At 40.7% G+C, this 21,612-nt stretch overlaps 1 protein-coding gene, 2 long non-coding RNA genes and 1 other non-coding gene across 7 annotated transcripts in view; 3 read left to right on the top strand and 1 right to left on the bottom strand.

The window, feature by feature from the left end:
• Window positions 1–1,967: 1,967 nt before the first annotated feature.
• On the bottom strand, window positions 1,968–9,612 carry LOC113892426. The gene is made up of 2 exons (XR_003511045.1): window positions 9,329–9,612; window positions 1,968–2,233 (listed from the first exon to the last, which is right to left on the bottom strand). It is a non-coding gene; the product is annotated as an uncharacterized LOC113892426 (long non-coding RNA).
• Window positions 8,204–21,276, top strand: LOC113892425. Of its 4 annotated transcripts, XR_003511044.1 has the most exons (5): window positions 8,204–8,842; window positions 10,959–11,074; window positions 13,116–13,230; window positions 15,180–15,320; window positions 21,194–21,276. It is a non-coding gene; the product is annotated as an uncharacterized LOC113892425 (long non-coding RNA). The 4 variants fall into 4 exon arrangements; XR_003511041.1 differs by lacking the exon at window positions 13,116–13,230; XR_003511043.1 differs by lacking the exons at window positions 13,116–13,230; window positions 21,194–21,276 and adding an exon at window positions 16,179–16,220.
• On the top strand, window positions 13,881–13,987 carry LOC113893814. The gene has a single exon (XR_003511345.1). It is a non-coding gene; the product is annotated as a U6 spliceosomal RNA (small nuclear RNA).
• Window positions 21,271–21,612, top strand: part of LOC113892424 (pregnancy zone protein-like) — a 60,881-nt gene continuing 60,539 nt past the window's right edge. Inside the window, exon 1 of the mRNA XM_027541261.1 lies at window positions 21,271–21,322. The gene's annotated coding sequence lies outside the window, so the exon portion shown is untranslated. The remainder of the gene's footprint in view (window positions 21,323–21,612) is intronic.

Raw genomic sequence — 21,612 nt, 5'->3', positions numbered from 1 at the left:
TGCAGATGACACCACCCTTATGGCAGAAAGTGAAGAGGAACTCAAAAGCCTCTTGATGAAGGTGAAAGTGGAGAGTGAAAAAGTTGGCTTAAAGCTCAACATTCAGAAAACGAAGATCATGGCATCCAGTCCCATCACTTCATGGGAAATAGATGGGGAAACAGTGGAGACAGTGTCAGACTTTATTTTTGGGGGCTCCAAAATCACTGCAGATGGTGACTGCAGTCATGAAATTAAAAGACGCTTATTCCTTGGAAGGAAAGTTATGACCAACCTAGATAGCATATTGAAAAGCAGAGACATTACTTTGCCAGCAAAGGTCCGTCTAGTCAAGGCTATGGTTTTTTCCTGTGGTCATGTATGGATGTGAGAGTTGGACTGTGAAGAAGGCTGAGTGCTGAAGAACTGATGCTTTTGAAGTGTGGTGTTGGAGAAGACTCTTGAGAGTCCCTTGGACTGCAAGGAGATCCAACCAGTCCATTCTGAAGGAGATCAGCCCTGGGATTTCTTTGGAAGGAATGATGCTAAAGCTGAAACTTCAGTACTTTGGCCACCTCATGAGAAGAGTTGACTCGTTGGAAAAGACTCTGATGCTGGGAGGGATTGGGGGCAAGAGGAGAAGGGGACGACAGAGGATGAGATGGCTGGATGGCATCACTGACTCGATGGACATGAGTCTGAGTGAACTCCGGGAGTTGGTGATAGACAGGGAGGCCTGGCATGCTGCTGTTCATGGGGTCACAAAGAGTCAGACACGACTGAGTGACTGATCTGATCTGATCTGAAACACACATCAGAGAAGGCAATGGCAACCCACTCCAGTACTCTTGCCTGGAAAATCTCATGGACAGAGGAGCCTGGTAGGCTGCAGTCCATGGGGCCGCTAAGTTGGGCACGACTGAGCAACTTCACTTTCACTTTTCACTTTCATGCATTGGAGAAGGAAATTGCAGCCCGCTCCAAGTGTTCTTGCCTGGAGAATCCCAGGGACAGGGGAGCCTGGTGGGCTGCCATCTATGGGGTTGCACAGAGTCGGACATGACTGAAGCGACTTAGCAGCAGTAGCAGCAGCAAACACACACATCCCAGAATCTATACATATTATATTCAAGGATCCCATTCAGGGACTTGGACCAGGGTTGCAACAGTGAACATAGAAGATATCAAGTTCCAGGTATATTTTGAAGGTAAAATCAGTAGAATTTCCTGATGGATTGGATCCAAGGAATAAGGAAAATGGGGACTTCCTAGGTGGTGCTAGTGGTAAAGAACCCGCCTTCTAATGCAAAAGACTTTAGAGACGTGGGTTTGATCCTCAAGTTGGGAAGATCTCCTGGAGGAGGGAATGGCAACCCACTCCAGTATTGTTGCTTGGAGAATCCCATGGACAGAGGAACCTGGCAGGCTATAGTCCATAGGGTCGCAAAGAGTTGGACACAGAGATTGTTCCCATGCTTACCAGTTGAGCTACTGAAAAATAGATTCCCTGAGCTGCTGCAAGCTTGAATGGGAAAGTAGAAATTTGTCTTTGGATGTAGGGAGTTTGTGATTTTATACACTCAAATGGAGATAATAGGTTGGAAGTTGAACAACAACAACAAAAAAAAATGTTAGAAATTTGAGAGAGAGCTCAGGGTTAAAAAAATAAATAAATAAATGTGGGTGATGCTGGCACACAGATCATGGATAGGAGGAGTTCACTCAGGCAGTGAGTCTGTATGGAGAAGAAAATCAAGGACTTTACTGTGAGGCATTCAAATATTAAAACACAAGGCAGGAGAAGGTTGAGGAAGAACGAATAAAGGAGACTATGAAGGAGAAACCAGAGGAGTAAAATGAAAACTCTGGCCTCAGGGTACTTTTGGATGGAGCATAATCCTTTAAGCCAATCACATTATCACAGTCTCCTCTGACAGTGACTGGTTTTCACAGGTCAGGTTCCCTGGAACGCAAACCCTGGATGGAGATATGTGTGAGGGTGTTTATTGGGGACAACTTTGAAGATCAACACCAGTACAGGATAAAGGATCAGGATTGTACAGACGAAAGAGTTGAGCTGCAATGGGTCACAATAAAATTTGAGCCCGTAGTGAGCTTTGATGCTGGGGCTGTCTTTTAGAGCTTCTCCTACTTTAAGGCAAGGGACTTCCAAGTGGTGTAGTGGTAAAGAATTCACCTGCCAATGCAGGAGATGCAGGAGATCCAGATTCAATCCCTAGGTCGGTAATATCCCCTGGAAAGGAAATGGCAACCCACTTCAGTATTCTCGCCTGGAAAATTCCATGGACAGAGGAGCCTGGTGGGCTACAGTCCATGGAGCTGCAAAGAATCAGACACGACTGAGCAACTGAGCATGCACATGCACATTAATGCAAGGGAGCCAAGTCTTTATATCATCATGGATAAATAAGAGACACACAAAAAAACAGTTATTTACATGCTTCCTAATTATCGCAATTAACTTTCCACATAAGTATCATGTGCTCAGTCCGTGGGATTGACTCTGTGACCCCATGGACTGTATTTATACCATCACAGCAAACATTACTGAATACAGAGATGCCTCTAAGGAAGAGGAGGAAGAAGAGGGGAGTTGTGTAAAAAGTCTTTCTGATATTCACAGAAATTCTCAGTGTGAATTCATTCAAGAACTAACAGCCACCCAGATTCCCAGCAGTTACGAGTACTTCAGCCATGGAGTAGAATTTCTAAGGAGCACACCTGCGATTACTATACTTTGATCTAACAATGAGAAATTGAAATTGAATCTGACTAAGGACCTATACAGGGGTGTCTCCTGATACAGCAACCAAAGTGATTTTGCTCTCTGGTAGAGAAGAGAGAAAGAAGCAGACAGAGAGGAAAAAAGAAAGGAAAAGAAAGAGAGAGATTCTGGAGCAGAAAATTTTGTTTTTTACTGACTCCTTTCTTCCCCAGATTGGGATATTGTTGGGAAGAAATCATTTTTGGTACTTTAGGAGCCAAACTGTGATGAAAAAGGCAAATGATACTGATATACCTAAGAAGTAAAGCAAAAACAATGGAAGAAACTTCTTGATGGCATTGGTGAGCTGCTGAATTAATGCTGATTCCATGTTCCTCAGAATTTGTGCCAAATGAGATAATAAATGTTTGGTATTTTTAAATCTCTGCTAGTAAGACATTCTTTTACTTGCCACTGATAAAGTTCCTTATGATTCATTTTTTCCCCAATTCTTTGCCTCTGTTTTCCTGTCTCGTCTTCATATAGAACCTGTGATGCCTCCTTTTTAAAGTTCTTTCTGATTATTAATCCCAGGAAAATTCATTTGGAGCGGTCAGTATAGGTGCCTGGCTGACATGAAACATCCAATGCTCACAGTAATAGTCTCCATGAGTAGGACTTTGAAGGTGTGTGTGTGTGTGTAATATTTAGTCTTAAAGGGGACCTATCCAATGTTTTCTACATGTCAGGCACTTTGCTGATCACTTTAAGTATACTAATTGACTCATTGGAAAAGATTCTGATAGTAGCAAAGATGGAGAGCAAGAGGAGAAGGGGGTGACAGAGGATGAGATGGTTGGATGGCATCACTTGACTCAATGAACATGAGTTTGAGCAAACTCAGGGAGTTGGTGATGGACAGGGAAGCCTGGTGTGCTATAGTTCACAGGGTCGCAAAGAGTTGGACAAACTTAGCAACTGGACAACAACAATGTAATTCCCACAGTTCGGTTTAGTTCAGTCGCTCAGTCGGGTCTGACTCTTTGCAACCCCATGGACTGCAGCACGCCAGGCCTCTGTGTCCATCACCAACTCCCTGAGTTTGCTCAAACTCATGTCCATTCAGTCAGTGATGCCATCCAACCATCTCATCCTAGTCGTCCTCTTCTCTTGCCTTCAATCTTTCCCAGCATGAGGGTCTTTTCCAATGAGTGAGTTCTTCACATCAGGTGGCCAAAGTATTGGAATTTCACCTTCAACATCAGTCCTTCCAATGAATATTTGGGAGTTATTTCCTTTAGGATGGACTGGTTGGATCTCCTTGAAGTTCAAGGGACTCTCAAGAGTCTTCTCCAACACCACAGTTCAAAAGCATCAATTCTTTGGTGATCAGCTTTCTTTATAGTCCAACTCTCACATCCATACATGACTAATGGAAAAATCATAGCCTTGACTAGACAGACCTTTGTTGACAAAGTAATGTCTCTGCTTTTTAATATGCTGTCTAGATTGGTCATAACTTTTCTTCCAAGAACTAAGAGTCTTTTTATTTCATGGCTGCAGTCACCATCTGCAGTGATTTGGGAGCCCAAAAAAATAAAGTCTGCCACTGTTTCCAGTTTCTCCATCTATTTGCCATGACGTGATGAACCAGATGCCATGATCTTAGTGTTCTGAATGTTGAGGTTTAAGCCAGCTTTTTCACTCTCCTCTTTCACTTTCATCAAGAGCCCCTTTAGTTCTTCTTCACTTTCTGCCATAAGAGTGGTGTCATCTGCATATCTGAGGTTATTGATAGTTCTCCCGGCAATACTGATTTCAATTAGTGTTTCATCCAGCCCAGCATTTCTCATGATGCACTCTGCATATAAGTTAAATAAGCACGGTGACAATAAACAGCCTTGACATACTACCTTTCCTATTTGGAACCAGTTTGTTGTTCCACGTACAGTTGTAACTGTTTCTTCCTAACCTGCATACAGATTTCTCAAGAGGCAGGTAAGGTGGTCTGGAATTCCCATCTCCTTCAGAATTTTCCACACTTTATTGTGATCCACAGAATCAAGGCTTTGGCATAGTCAATAAAGCAGAAATAGATGTTTTTCTGGAACTCTCTTGCTTTTTTGATGATCCAGTGGATGTTGGCAATTTTATCTCTGGTTCCTCTACCTTTTCTAAAACCAGCTTGAACATCTGGAAGTTCACGGTTCACATATTGCTGAAGCCTGGCTTGAAAATTTTTGATCATTACTTTGCTAGCGTGTGAAATGAATGCAATTGTGTGGTAGTTTGAGCATTCTTTGGCATTGCCTTTCTTAGGGATTGGAATGAAAACTGACCTTTTCCAGTCCTATGGCCACTGCTGAGTTTTCCAAATTTGCTGGTATATTGAATGCAGCACTTTCACAGCATCATTTTTTAGGATTTGAAATAGCTCAACTGGAATTCCATCAACTCCACTAGCTTTGTTCGTAGTGATACTTACTAAGGTCCACTTGACTTCACATTCCAGGATGTCTGGCTCTAGGTCAGTGATCACACCATCATGATTATCTGGGTCATGAAGTTCTTTTTTGTACAGTTCTTCTGTGTATTCTTGCCACCTCTTCTAAATGTCTTTTGCTTCTGTTAGGTCCATACCATTTCTGTCCTTTATTGAGCCCATCTTTACATGAAATGTTCCCTTGGTATCTCTAATTTTCTTGAAGAGGTCTCTAGTCTTTCTCATTCTGTTGTTTTCCTCTATTTCTTTGCATTGATTGCTGAGGAAGGCTTTCTTATCTCTCCTTGCTATTCTTCAGAACTCTGCATTCCGATGCTTATATCTTTCCTTTTCTCCTTTGCTTTTCACTTATCTTCTTTTCACAGCTATTTGTTAAGGCCTCCCCAGACAGCCATTTTGCTTTTTTGCATTTCTTCTCCATGGGGATGGTCTTGATCCCTGTCTCCTGTACAATGTCATGAACTTCCATCCATAGTTCATCAGGCACTCTGTCTATGAGATCTAGTCCCTTAAATCTATTTCTCATTTCCACTGTATAATCATAAGGGATTTGATTTAGGTCATACCTGAATGGTCTAGTGGTTTTCCCCACTTTCTCCAATTTCAGTCTGAATTTGGCAATAAGGAGTTCATGATCTGAGCCACAGTCAGATCCTGGTCTTGTTTTTGCTGACTGTATACAGCTTCGTTATCTTTGGCTACAAAGAATATAATCAATCGAATTTCAGTGTTGACCATCTGGTGATGTCCATGTGCACAGTCTTTTCTTGTGTTGTTGGAAGAGGGTGTTTGCTATGACCAGTGCATTCTTTTGGCAAATTAGCCTTTGCCCTGCTTCATTCCGTATTCCAAGGCCAAATTTGCCTGTTACTCCAGGTGTTTCTTGACTTCCTACTTTTGCATTCCAGGCCCCCATAATGAAAAGGACATCTTTTTTTGGTGTTAATTCTAGAAGGTCTGTAGGTCTTCATAGAACTGTTCAACTTCAGCTTCTTCAGCATTACTGGTCTGGTCATAGACTTGGATAGCCGTGATATTGGATGGTTTCCCTCGGAAGTGAACAGAGATCATTCTGTTATTTTTGAGATTGCATCCAAGTACTCCACTTTGACTCTTTTGTTGACTATGATGATTACTCCATTTCTTCTAAGGGGTTCTTGCCCGCAGTAGTAGATATAATGGTCGTCAGAATTAAATTCACCCATTCCAGTTTATTTTAGTTCCCTGATTCCTAAAATGTCAACATTTGCTCTTTCCATCTCCTGTTTGACCACTTCCAATTTGCCTTGATTCATGCATCTAACATTTCAGGTTCCTATGCAATATTGCTCTTTACAGCATTAGACCTTGCTTCCATCACCGGTCATATCCACAACTGGGTGTTGTTTTTGCTTTGGTTCCCTCTCTTCATACTGTCTGGAGTTATTTCTCCACTGATCTCCAGTAGCATATTGGGCACCTACCAAATTGGGGAGTTCATCTTTCAGTGTCCTATCTATTTTCCTTTTCATACTGTTCATGGGTTTCTCAAGGCAGGAATACTAAAGTGGTTTTCCATTCCCTTCTCCAGTGGACCACATTTTGTCAGAACTCTCCACCATGACCCGTCCGTCTTGGGTGGCCCTACACACCATGGCTCACAGTTTTATTGAGTTAGACAAGGCTGTGGTCCATGTGATTAGATTGGTTAGTTTTCTGTGATAGTGGTTTTCGGTCTATCTGCCCTCTGATGGCAGAGAGGGCAATGGCACCCCACTCCAGTACTCTCGCCTGGAAAATCTCATGGACAGAGGAGCCTGGTAGGCTCTGTCCATAAGCCACTAAGAGTCGGACACGACTGAAGTGACTTATCAGCAGGAGCAGCCCTCTGATGGAGAAGGATAAGAGGCTTATGAAAGTTTCCTGATGGGATAGACTGACTGAGGAGGAAACTGGGTCTTGTTCTTATGGGCAGGGCCATGCTCAGTAAATCTTTAATCCAATTTTCTGTTTATAGGTGGAGCTGTGTTCCCTCCCTGCTATTTACCTGGGACTTCCCTGGTGGCTCAGATGGTAAAGCGGGAGACCTGGGTTCAATCCCTCGGTCAGGAAGATTCCCTGGAGAAGGAAATGGCAACCCACTCCAGTACTTTTGCCTAGAAAACCCCATGGACAGAGGAGCCTGATGCAGGCTACTGCCCATGGGGTCGCAAAGAGTCGGACACAAGTGAGCAACTTCACTCACTCACTCACTCAAACTATGGTGGAGGTAACTAGATAGCATATTCAAAAGCAGAGACATTACTTTGCCAACAAAGTTTCGTCTAGTCAAGGCTATGGTTTTTCCTGTGGTCATGTATGGATGTGAGAGTTGGACTGTGAAGAAGGCTGAGCATTGAAGAATTGATGCCTTTGAACTGTGGTGTTGGAGAAGACTCTTGAGAGTCCCTTGGACTGCAAGGAGATCCAACCAGTCCATTCTGAAGATCAGCCCTGGGATTTCTTTGGAAGGAATGAGGGTAAAGCTGAAACTCCAGTACTTTGGCCACCTCATGTGAAGAGTTGACTCACTGGAAAAGACTCTGATGCTGGGAGGGATTGGGGGCAGGAGGAGAAGGGGACGACAGAGGATGAGATGGCTGGATGGCATCACTGACTCGATGGACGTGAGTCTGAGTGAACTCTGGGAGTTGGTGATGGACAGGGAGGCCTGGCGTGCTGCGATTCATGGGGTTGTAAAGAGTCGGACATGACTGAGCGACTGATCTGATCTGATCTAATGAAGATAGTGGTGACCTGTCTCAAAAGAACCCAGGCACATACTGCTACACTCCACGTCCCCAACTCTGCAGCAGGCCATCACCGACCCACGCCTTTGCCGGAGACTCACGGACACCCACAGGCAAGTCTCCTGTGGGTGACTGTTCCTTTCTCTTGGGTCCAGGTGCACAAGGTTCTGTTGTGCCCTCCAAGAGTCTATTTCCCTGTCCCATGTAAGTTCTGGCAGCTCTATAGTGGGGTTAATGGCGACCTCCTCCTAGAGGGTTTATGCCATACCCACACCCAGAGCCCCTGTCCCTGCAGCAGACCACTGCCAACATGTACTTCCACCAGAGACACTCAAACACAGTTCTGTCTCTGTCTCTGTCTCTGTCTCCATCTCTGTGTGGTCCCTGGGTCCTGGTGCGCACAAGGTTTGTTTGAGCCCTCTGAGCGTCTCTGGTGGAACCGAGGTTTGATTCTAAATACGAATTCGCCCCTCCTACCGTCTTTCTGGTGCTTCTCCTTTGCCCTTGAACGTGGAGTAGCTCCTCACAGCTGCTCCAGTGCCTATCGTCTTACTGGGGCTTTTCTGACCTTGGACGTGGGGTATCTCTTCTCTGCCGTTTGCCCCTCCAGAGCCACACAGCCACCGCTCGCAACTCCAGCACCGCCTAATTCCCACAATAACCTTATAAATCATTGCTGTTATAATTATTCCCATTCATAGACAAAGAAAGAGAAGCATCGGGAATTTCAGTGACTCATCAGAGGCTATTTGTCTCTAAGTCATAGAAGCAGAATCCAAACATGGGCTTTGAGTTTCCACCCAGGAAAAGGAAAGAAAATTCTACATACAAACCCCATTCTTAATATAATGATATTTAAAGTACCGGGTGAGTAAATGTAGTTTCTTTTTTACAACAACAAAATTTAAAAAAAAAAAAAAATTTTTTTTTTTTTTGAGGGAAGGCTTTCGTTTTTAAAATATTTGGCTGCCCTGGGTCTTAGTTGCTGCATGTCGAATCTAGTTCCCCAACCAGGGATCGAACCTGTGCCCCCTGCTTTTGTCTCTCAGAGTCTTAAGCCACTGGATGCAAAGGGGCTGCACTGGCTGCACCCATTTCCCAGCAGGATCCGTTGGTTCCCAGACTCACTCTGCCTAAAAGAAAGTCCACTTCTCAAGGCAAAAAGAGTCTGGAAAATTTTATGACTTGCCAAAACCAAAACAAGTTGACAGAAACCTTATTATTTGAGGTAATGGTAATTCCAAAGAGAACACTGTGAGCTTGCTCCCCCTCAGCCCTACCCCAGGTGCATAATCCTGTGAGCATTCACACAAAGAAGGGTTTGAAGGGAGAAGACAGAGGCACCTTGCTTACCATCTGCTGCAGGACGTGACTGCCTGTGGGGTTGTGGGTAGAATTCTCATCAAGAACATGTTCTGAGGAAGGAACAAGTTCTCATTCATGACACTAGTCATGATAGATTCCTGGCACATTTTCCCTTTGCCCTAAGCCTTTATCTAACAGGAAATAATTGCATAACACTGAATATTGTGCAAAGCAATGTCACTATCATCAAAGTGATTATCATCAAAGATTGTGAAAGGGTTAGGGTTCTTTCCAGAAGTTTTCTACTTTCTTAATATTAAAAATTATGTTGCAGGGAGGGAAGGGTGGGAGGAAGAGATTGTTAGCGAGGTTGGGATGAACATGTACACACTGTTATATTTTAAATGGATAATTAAGGACCTACTGTTTAGCACATGAAACGCTGCTCAATATTATGTGGCAGCCTGGATGGGAGGGGAGTTTGGGGGAGAATAGTTACATGTCTACATATGGCTGAGCCCCTTCACTCTTTACCTAAAACTTATCACAACATTGTTAATTGGCTATACCCCAATAAAAAATAAAAAGTTTAAAAAATTAATTTAACAATGAATTATAACTACTTCCCAAGGAACCATATCTTAAAGAAAGTGAAGCCTGAAAGAGGATAAGGATATAGAACTATACTGAAGTTATACTCCAAATTTGACTTTGGAATTTGGGATGTATTTTCACAAGACTGGAAATAATTTATTTTTTATCTTTCTTATTTTTACTTTTCACCAGCATGTGCTACCTATTTACTTTTTAAGAGTATATATTGCCTATATAATTTTCAATCACTTTTTCATCATAGACAAAATTATCTGGATATAAAGTGTTTTATGTATTAAAGTATGAGTATTAACTTCAAATATATAAATTCCAAACATGAGAACTAGATAGACAATTCTAAGGATAGATACAACAAATTTTAGCTGCTAATTGACAATCTAGAGAATTCTCATATGGGTGAGTCAACTTAATGAACTTAAAGTATATGTATATATATATATATACTTTATATATATATGGGCTTCCCTGGTGGCTCAGATGGTAAAGAATCTGACTGCAATGCGGGAGACCTGAGTTCGATCTCTGGGTTGGGAAGATTCCCCTGGAGAAAGGCATGGCAACCCACTCCAGCATTCTTGCCTGGAGAAGTCCATTGACAGAGGTGCCTGACAAGCCACAGCCCTGGAGTCACAAAGCATTGGACATAACTGAGCAACTAAGCATAGCACATACATAAGTATATGTATCAGAGGGATATGTATTCAGATATTTATGTTTGTCTCCTCCTAATCAGATAAATCAGATTACATTTGTTTGAAAATATAAACTCAATTCACCTTAGTAAAAAGGAGTGTTAATGCAAGTTGCTTCTCCCACTCACCAAATTTCAACATGCATAACAATTAATTTGTGTTTTTGAAATTCCTCATGTTACACTTCCTTTTGTTGATATTAGATTTAGGCTTCCAAGTTGTATCATGTTAATAAAGTCTTAGAAAACATTTGACTTCCAGTTATGCCCATTTCTGGTAAATTTATGTTCTACATTTTGATTAACAAAGATGTTCTAAGTGTAAGTATAAAACTATTTGAATGTTCTTCAAATATTAAGTGATTGTTTTAGGGTCACACCTTGAAGTGAGTGTTATGACAAGGGACAAAGAAACTCCATGGAATCAGTAAAGGAGGAGAAGCATGGAGAGAAGTAGATTTTTGTTGTTGCTTTTCATAAAGGATAAGGTAAGTGATCACCACTATGACATTGTTTTCCATTTGTGATGTAGAGACATTAATTAAAGGCATAAAGACACAGTCTTGGTCAAATGACAGGGACAATTTTCTTTAGATTTGGCCAAAACCTTTGCAGTAAAGAAACACACAATACCAGGTTGTCCTTGTAGAAAGGGGTGGGTAAAAATACAGCAAGAGAAAGAAAAGATCATGAATATCATTTTTTTTTTTTTTGCTTTAGTGAATGATTAGAGGAAATGTATAGTTAGTCACGGAGAAGTCAATGGCACCCCACTCCAGTACTTTTGCCTGGAAAATCGCATGGACGGAGGAGCCTGGTAGCTGCAGTCCATGGGGTCACGAAGAGTCCGACACAACTGAGCGACTTCCCTTTCACTTTTCACTTTCAGGCATTGGAGAAGGAAATGGCAACCCACTCCATTGTTCTTGCCCGGAGAATCCCAGGGACGCGGGAGCCTGGTGGGCTGCTGTCTATGGGGTCGCACAGGGTCGGACACGACTGAAGCAACTTAGCAGCAGCAGCAGCATAGTTAGTTATCTCCCACTTTTTAAAACCCCATCGACTGTACCCCGTCAAGTTCCTCTGTTCGTCTAGTTATCCAGGCAAGAATACTGGAATGGATTGCCATTTCCTCCTCCAGGGGATCTTCCTGACCCAAGGATTGAACCCAAGTCTCTTACATCTCCTGCATTGGCAGGTGGATTCTTTACCACTGCACTACCTGGGAAGCCCGTTAATTCATACATTAAATTCCAAATTTTAATGGCACCATCATGTTTGCCTAGTAAATATCCAGAATGTAATCAAGAGCTCTAACACTGTTGTATCCATATTAAAGAAGAGGCATCAATGGGAAGCTGAGGAAAGAAGCTGGACTAAGAGTGGGAAAATTTGAAATGAAATTTGTTGTATCAATTTGGAGGCAAAGCATTGTAATGAAAATACTGACTTTGATAGCCTTTATAGAACTAATTACTTTAATTAATTGCTTCTCTGTTATTGAGGTTTCCTTTGTTGGGGCTGCAAAGTCTGATACATAGGCCAGCATCTTTCTGTTACATTAATTCCTCAGATTCAGTCTTTTGATGTATTGCAATTTTCTTAAACTCCAAAATCCTTCAGTTATCAAAATGATTGCTAAGTAGCTAAGTATTGCTTTGATGCTTTCAATTTTAATGCTCTGGCTTAAATTTTGTAAGCAGTATGCTCTATTCATCCCTCCATTCTACAAGAAAGCTCTTTAGCTAAAGCTTATGCAAAGCTTTTCAATCTACAAAACAGAATCTGTTTTCTTGACTGTCTCTCTCAACTATAGTGAGATCCAGACCAAAATATTTGAAGAGAAATTTTACTGGACAGGATTTCTTCAAATGCATTAGCTTTGAATTAAATATTTCTTTCTAGTTTGTAGAGATAAGAATATTGCAGGTTCACAAAAGGTACCCATATAACTGACTTTCTATGGACAGATATCAGATTATTTTACAGTGTATGTAAATGTCTTTTAATTTTTAAAAGAATAACATAGTTCTCAATTTATGATGATGTAAGTACAGTCATAAATGCTGACAAGGGAATGAGGACAGAAATTTGTCAAATGGAATAAGATAAAGAAAAGGAAACATTCCCATACAGAGAAGGAAAGTTTTAAGAAAGAAAAAAAAAAAAAAGAATTTAAATGATGATATAAGAAAGTGACAAAATGAGAGAAATAAACAAGATTGGCTTTTCCAGGAAAAGATATGACAAATGATAAATTAAAATTTTGAGTGATGTCAACACCTAGTTAGTAGGAGGGATTTTTTTAACAGCTTTATCAAGATATAGTTTACACACTAGAAAATTCATCCATTTAGACTATAAGTCAGTGACTTTTAGTATATCCAGAGTTTTGTAACCATCACCGCAGGAATATTTTCATTATCCCCTCCAAAAATCTGTACCCATTTGCTGTCACCCCAAAGCCCCCTTCTCCCCAGGGAGGGATTTTTTGATAAGACAGCTATCTCATATTTATTTGCTCCCTAGGTTCTCCAGACCAGACCAGCTTTCATTACATTCTTTGCTAAAAGAGCAACTCTCAACCAGAAGGAAAGATCAATAGCAATCAGGCCCAGAGAAAACATGGTCCTTGTGCAGACAGGTATCCATCTACAAGCTTGGGAAGAAACTGAGTGTATCTAAGTTTCATTATGCTCAGCTACTATCATTTATAGGATATCTAAATTGATGGTACTCAACACATGCTTGTGGCTTCCCTGATGGCTCAGTTGGTAAAGAATTCACCTGCAATGCAGGAGACCTGGGTCTGATCCCTGGGTTGGGAAGAACTTTTGGTGAAAGAAATGGGAAGCTACTCCAGTATTCTTGCCTGGAGAATTCCATGGACAGAGGAGCCTGGAGGGCTACAGTCCATGAGGTCGCAAGAGTCAGATATAACTCAATGACTAAACCACCACCACCAATACATGCTTAGCAAATCAGTCATATTAAAATCCATTAGAAAGGTTGCTTAAAATATAAAATAAAAATATAGATTAAAGTGCTCACTTCAGCAGCATGTACACTAAAATCTGGGTGTGCCCCTCTAAAGCCCAGATTTGGGTCTTCCCTGGTGGCTCAGACAGTAAAGAATCTGCCTGCAATGTGAGAGATCCAGGTTCGATCCCTGGATTGGAAAGATCCTCTGGAGAAAGGAATGGGCATCCCACTCCAGTATCTTGCCTGGAGAATCACATGGACAGAGGAGCCTGACAGGCTACTGTCCATGGGGTTGCAAAGAGTTAGACATGACTGAACAACTCTGACTCACTCATACTAAAATTAGAACAATACAGAGAAGATTAGCATGACCCCTAGATAAGGAGGACACACAAATCCATGAAACATTTCATTTTTTCACAGATATATGCTTCTTTTCTGTACATTAAATATATGGCATTCTTCATGTCAATCATACTTAAAAAAAAGGAACTTGAAAATATAGATTATGCATCATAAAGGCAAAATATTTAGTTTCAGTAAGTATGGAGTGGGAGACCTTGGAAACTGTATTTTTAAAGAGCTCCTTAGGTGATTCTAATAATAATCAAGTTTTAAAATCACTGACAGTTTGTATAAATGTATAAGCTAACAGCTGAACTGTAAGTAAAACAGCAATAAAGTACATCAATGTGGTGGATTCATGTTGATATATGGCAAAACCAATACAATATTGTAAAGTTACCTGTGGCGGATTCATTTCGATGTTTGGCAAAACTAATACAATATTGTAAAGTTTAAAAATAAAATAAAATTTTAAAAAAATAAAAGAAAACAAAAAGAAAAAAAAAAGTATATCAAGTAAGAGAACCCTAGTGAGTAGAGAATTGCCCAGTGATAGAATGATCAGCATGACACGGAATTAAGCTGAGAAATCTCTCCTCATTTCCATGGCCAAGAAGCAGTTCTTAGGCATAGGTTACTACAGAAATGTCTCAAAAGAAGACATTTCTGACGAGATGAATGGCACATGAGAAAGCACAGAGGTGGAATTAATTCAAAATCACGCCTTAAGATGAGAGTTGCATAGACTTATTTGCAGCAGGGAGGGAAATAAGTTCAAGTGAATAGAAGAGTTACAGGAAAGTCTAAGCTATGGAACTGAAGAGCTGTTTTCTGTAGATAGGGAATTATGCCATGACAAAAACAGCCTGAAGATCAGCCTTCAGTTCAGTTCAGTTCAGTAGCTCAATTGTGTCCGACTCTCTGCAACCCCATGAATCGCAGCACGCCAGGCCTCCCTGTCCATCACTCCCGGAGTTCACTCAAACTCATGTCCATCGAGTCGGTGGTGCCACCCAGCCATCTCACCCTCTGTCGTCCCCTTCTCCTCCTGCACCCCCAGCACCAGAGTCTTTTCCAATAAGTCAATTCTTCACATGAGGTGGCCAAAGTACTGGAGTTTCAGCTTCAGCATTGTTCCTTCCAAAGAACACCCAGGGCTGATTTCCTTTAGAATGGACTGGTTGGATCTCCTTGCAGTCCAAGGGACACTCAAGAAGATCAGCCTTAGCAACTGACATTATTAACTAATAATTTCTTTCCTGATAGGAAAGATTTCAAGAAATAAGACTAGGGACAAAATTGGAAGATTTCTGGAATTCTCACTAAGAAGAGCTAAAGAAGGCAGAGGTTTAAAAGCCTGCTACTACTTCCAACAGCCCAGAAACATGAAAACTTAATTAAAACGAGGTGGGTTTTTTCTTTTCTCTCATCCCATATGTTTCCTAATAGAGGACTTACGATGCTGGGAAGTGGTTTTTAGTAGCAAAAAAGATGAATGAGTGTCACACAATTGAGGGTATTCAGTTTTCAAAAAAGTTGATCATTAGTGTCTAAGATATAATGCTTAAAATAGTCATAGTTTTCCCAGGGTCCTGTTGCTTTTGTTTGTTTTATTATTTTTAATTTATTAATTTTAATTGGAGGTTAATTACTTTACAATATTGTATTGGTTTTGGCATACATTGACATGAATCCACCACGGATATACACGTGTTCCCCATCCTGAACCCCCCCTCCCACCTCCCTCCCCATACCATCCCTCTGGGTCATCCCAGTGCACCAGCCCCAAGCATCCTGTATCCTGCATCGAACCTGGACTGGCAATTCATTTCATATATGATATTATACATGTTTTAATGCCATTCTCCCAAATCATCCCACCCTTTCCCTCTCCTACAGAGTCCAAAAGACTGTTCTATACATCTGTGTCTCTTTTGCTGTCTCGCATACAGGGTTATCATTACCATCTTTCTAAATTCCATATATATGCGTTAGTATACTGTACTGGTGTTTTTCTTTCTGGCTTACTTCACTCTGTATAATAGGCTCCAGTTTCATCCACCTCATTAGAACTGATTCAAATGTATTCCTTTTAATGCCTGAGTAATAATCCAAAATCCCTGCAGATGGTGACTGCAGCCATGAAATTAAAAGATGCTTACTCCTTGGAAGAAAAGTTATGACCAACCTAGATAGCATATTCAAAAGCAGAGACATTACTTTGCCAACAAAGGTCCGTCTAGTCAAAGTTAATGGTTTTTCCAGTGGTCATGTATGGATGTGAGAGTTGGACTGTGAAGAAAGCTGAGCACCGAAGAATTGATGCTTTTGAACTGTGGTGTTGGAGAAGATTCTTGAGAGTCCCTTGGACTGCAAGGAGATCCAACCAGTCCATTCTGAAGGACATCAGCCCTGGGATTTCTTTGGAAGGAATGATGCTAAAGCTGAAGCTCCAGTACTTTGGCCACCTCATGCAAAGAGTTGACTCATTGGAAAAGACTCTGATGCTGGGAGGGGTTGGGGTAGGAGGAGAAGGGGATGACAGAGGATGAGATGGCTGGATGGCATCACTGACTCGATGGATGTGGGTCTGAGTGAACTCTGGGAGTTGGTGATGGACAGGGAGGCCTGGCATGCTGCGATTCATGGGGTCGCAAAGAGACAGACACAACTGAGCGACTGAACTGAACTGAACTGAATATTCCATTGTGTATATGTGCCACAGCTGTCTTATCCATTCATCTGCTGATGGACATCTAGGTTGCTTCCATGTCCTGGCTATTATAAACAGTGCTGCAATGAACATTGGGGTGCACGTGTCTCTTTCAGTTCTGGTTTCCTCGGTGTGTATGCCCAGTAGTGGGATTGCTGGGTCATAAGGCAGTTCTTTTTCCAGTTTTTTAAGGAATCTTCACACTGTTTTCCATAGTGGTTGTACTAGTTTGCATTCCCACCAACAGTGTAAGAGGGTTCCCTTTTCTCTGCACCCTCTCCAGTATTTATTGCTTGTAGACTTTTGGATAACAGCCATTCTGACTGACGTGAAATGGTACCTCATTGTGGTTTTGATTTGTATTTCTCTGATAATGAGTCATGTTGAGCATCTTTTCGTGTGTTTGTTAGCCATCTGTATGTCTTCTTTGGAGAAATGTCTGTTTAGTTCTTTGGCCCACTTTTTGATTGAGTAGTTTATTTTTCTGGAATTGAGCTGCAAGAGTTGCTTGTATATTTTTGAGATTAATTCTTTGTCAGTTGCTTCATTTGCTATTATTTTCTCCCATTCTGAAGGTTGTCTTTTCACCTTGCTTATAGTTTCTTTGTTGTGCAGAAGCTTTGACGTTTAATTAGGTCCCATTTGTTTATTTTTGCTTTTATTTCCAACATTCTGGTAGGTGGGTCATAGAGGATCCTCCTGTGATTTATGTCAGAGAGTGTTTTGCCGATGTTCTCCTCTAGGAGTTTTATAATTTCTGGTCTTACGTTTAGATCTTTAATCCATTTTGAGTTTATTTTTGTGTATGGTGTTAGAAAGTGTTCTAGTTTCATTCTTTTACAAGTGGTTGACCAGTTTTCCCAGCACCACTTGTTAAAGATATTGTCTATTCTCCATTGTATATTTTTGCCTCTTTTGTCAAAGATAAGGTGTCCATGCTGCTAAGTCACTTCAGTCGCGTCCGACTCTGTGTGAACCCGTAGACGGCAGCCCACCAGGCTCCGTTGTCCCTGTGATTCTCCAGGCAAGAATAGTGGAGTGGGTTGCCATTTCCTTCTCCAATGCATGAAAGTGAAAAGTGAAAGTGAAGTCGCTCAGTCGTGTCCGACTCTGTGCAACCCCATGGACGGCAGCCCACCAGGCTCCGTCGTCCATGGGATTTTCCAGGCAAGAATAGTGGAGTGGGTTGCCATTTCCTTCTCCAATGCATGAAAGTGAAAAGTGAAAGTGAAGTCGCTCAGTCGTGTCCAACTCTTAGCGACCCCATGGACTGCAGCCCACCAGGCTCCTCCATCCATGGGATTTTCCAGGCAAGAGTACTGGAGGGGGTGCCATTGCCTTCTCCGAAGGTGTCCATAGGTGCATGGATTTACCTCTGAGCTTCCTGTTGCTTTTAAAAACAAAGTATAAGAATGCAATAAGTCAGAAAGAGAAAAACAAATATCATATATTAATGTATATACATGGAATCTATAAAAATGATATTGATGAATCTCTCTACAGGGAAGGAATGGAGATGCAGACATAGAGAAGGGACTTGTGGATACAGTTGGGGAAGGAGCAAGTAGGATGAATGGAGAAGGTAGCCTTGACATATGTACATTACCATGTGTAAAATGGATAGCTGGTGAGAAGTTGCTGTATAACAGGGAGCCCAGCTTGGCCCACTGTGATGATCTAGAGGGGATGGGATGGGGACAGGGGAAGGAGGCTCAAGAAGGAGGGAAAATATGTGCAATTATGGCTGACTCTCATTGTTGTACAGAAACCAACACAATTTCGTAAAGCAATTTTCCTCCAATTAAAAATACAGTTTTAAAAAATATTGCTCTGAATGTCCCATTTCTGTTAATGTGAATTTTCATTTCATTCTGCTTATGCCTGTGATTCTAACAGCACCTCCCCCAGTGTACACTAAGTGACAAGGACACCTCCACTCTCACCCACTCACAGTTGCTCAATGTTCTGTAAACATATTTTTCATGGGAAGCAGCAGTTTAGAAATATGTCCAAAGGTTATAATGTCCTTCATAGGTTTTTTTTTAAAATAACTTTGAGATTTTAAAAAATCTGTTTTCCGTACAATTAGCATGAGAATTATCAGCAATTACAAAGTTAACTCTTTTCACATCTATGTGTTCACCTCTCTTCCTAGTTTATGTCAAAATTTAATGCTATTATTATAGTCAAAAGTTAGCTTTTGTTCCTTTTCACCTAACAGTAAGTAATTAAAGATTTTATGTTGTGATAAGGTATTCCTATTTTGGTGGATGTGTAAGATAGATTCTACCAAGGCAATATATAGCATGTGTCTTCAGTTATCAAACATTGCAGTTCATCTGAAGTTTTATGAATATTAATTTTCGCTTTAGTGAATGACTAGAGGAAATGCCAGGTCAGTCAGATCCAACTCTTTGCGACGCCATGGACCATAGAGCCTGCCAGGTTCCTTTGTCCATGGGATTCTCCAGGCAAGAATACTGGAGTGGATTGCCATGCCCTTCTCCAGGAGATCTTCCCGACCCAGGGATCGATCCCATTTCCTTGAGAGGCAGGTTCTTTACCACTAGCTCCACCTGGGAAGCCCTTAGTGAGTGATTGGGTGAACTAAAGTGAAGTGAAGTCGCTCAGTCATGTCCGACTCTTTGCAACCCTGTGAACTGTAGCCTACCAGGCTCCTCAGTCCACAGAATTTTCCAGGCAAGAGTACTGGAATGGGTTGCCATTTCCTTCTCCAGGGGATCTTCCCAACCCAGGGATCAAACCCGGGTCTCCCGCACTGCTGGCAGACGCTTTACCATCTGAGCCACCAGGGAAGCCAAGAGTGATTGGATAGTTGTGTGCAATTTTACTCTTTATGTGGGAATTTCTTGGATGAGTCAATTACACTTGGTGTTTGAAACTATGAATTTTAAATATCAGTTATGTAAAACAAATTGTTCTAGGCACAAAAGAAAAAAGAGTTTCTAAGATTTAAAAGAAAACCTGGAAAGACAGTTTTACTATTAATAATAATAACAAACATGTATATAGCTTTCACTCTATGCCAGACACTTTCTAAGTACTTTTAAGTGTGTCAAACTAAATCTAATCCTTGGAGGGCTACTCTTAAGCAACTTTATAGATAAACTAAAGCCCTGAGAGGTTAAGTAATTTGTTCAAGAGGTAACAGTGAGGAACCTGGGATTCTTTCCAAGGTGTTTGACAATTGAGTCTATTCTCTTTGAGGTCAGTTAGAATATTCTCATATTGTATTTTCAGAGTATTTCTTTCCAAATGCTTTTCCTGCTTATACAACAACACTTTAGCCAAGAAAGTTTACCAGCTTATTTTATTTATTTTTTCACTCAACAAATATTTACTGTCTATTAAACTGATGACTGGAATTTCATTACTCTATTTTCATTCATGTGAGTTACATGGCTACCTACTATTAAAAGTTGGAATACTATAACATTGATCTTTGGCTTTGACATTTGGCTAGACAGAATCTGCCATAAGGTTCGGTTTTGGCCTCAATGTATTTCAACATCATTTTGAAACCCCTGAAATTGTGCATGACCAATAAACTTATGATCTTTGTAGGTAATAAGTCTATAAAATCTCTACCATAATGTTGATAATTCAATCAAGACACATGATCTGTGGGTTTATTTTAATATTATGATATTTACTTATAATATGTGTTTTAGATATATCTTAGAGTGAAAAGCTTGTTTGTCTTTTACAAAAACAAATCCAAAATATTGATATTTGCGCAAAGTCTCTTAAATCAAGGAATCATGAACCCATTGTAGCTCATAAGCCCTCATACATCCAACTGTCTTAAATATATTTCTGGTATTAAAAATGTATGCCATTTAAAATGGGTACTTTTGACTCATTTTGAAATTTTCTGTACTCATTTATTATAGTGGTGGGAGGTAAAAGTAATAAAAGTTTTCATTTTTAAACCTCACCTCTTTCTTCCTCAACTCTTGTTAGTGTTTATATTGCCCCTGAGAGTTGCATAAGAACAAAGGAGAGAGCATAGAAAGAAACACTGAATCCAGGAAACAAATACCCAGCAAAACTCTTCATCTTAGAATTCAGAAATGGGATTTTAACTTATCTTAGAATTTGGAAGTGGGATAATTGTCATACAAATGTACATTTATGAGTTTATTAGACTTAAAAGTGAAATAATATTTTTCCTATCAGTCATAAATCTAACTTGACTGCTTATCTTGACAATGAAGCCTAGCTTTGAAAATCAGATTATTTGTAGGCACTTTCTAGAAATATAATTATGCAAGTCATAGTTTTGACAATAATAAAAAGCACTTTGAGGTTTTATATTGATAAAAGTATATTTAAATTAATAATATTTCAATTTTGCCAAAGTTATATCAGGTGATTCTAAGTAGAAGAATAGCAATTAGTAACCATTTATAAGTGCCTTTTTTGCAATGTTTCTAGACAATGAGAATGAGAATGACTAATAACTAATCCAAATCCTTTTGCAATTGACCTAGTTCCCAGTGGTGTGCTTTCAGTAGAATTAAGAAAGTCATACTTGATTCATCAGCTGATAGGTAATTAAGCTGCAGTATTCTTGCCTGGAGAACCCAATGGACAGAGGAGCCTGGCGGGCTGCAGTCCATGCAGTCGAAAAGAGCTGGACACAACTGAAGCAACTAAGCACAGCACAGCACAGGTAATTAAAATTCTTTTTCAATGATGATTACAATGTGACCTTTGGCTTTTAACTTAGATAATTAAATATTCAAATGATGATATTATAACAGAACTTCTTGTGTTTTTTTCCTATTTTAGAAAAATATTTATTTTATTTGGTTGCACTGGATCTTAGTTGCAGCATGTGGGATCTTAGTTCCCTGACCAGGGATGGAATCTGGGCCCCCTGTATTGGGAGCATGGAGTCTTAGCCACCAGGCCACCAAGGAAGACCTCTATCTCTCTTTATGTGAACAAGACTTCTTGGTG

The sequence above is a fragment of the Bos indicus x Bos taurus genome, chromosome 5 (assembly GCF_003369695.1).
Source record: "Bos indicus x Bos taurus breed Angus x Brahman F1 hybrid chromosome 5, Bos_hybrid_MaternalHap_v2.0, whole genome shotgun sequence".
Lineage (NCBI taxonomy): Eukaryota > Metazoa > Chordata > Mammalia > Artiodactyla > Bovidae > Bos > Bos indicus x Bos taurus.
Note: the sequence above shows the minus strand (reverse complement) of the source record. Positions and strands in the feature narration are given on the sequence as shown.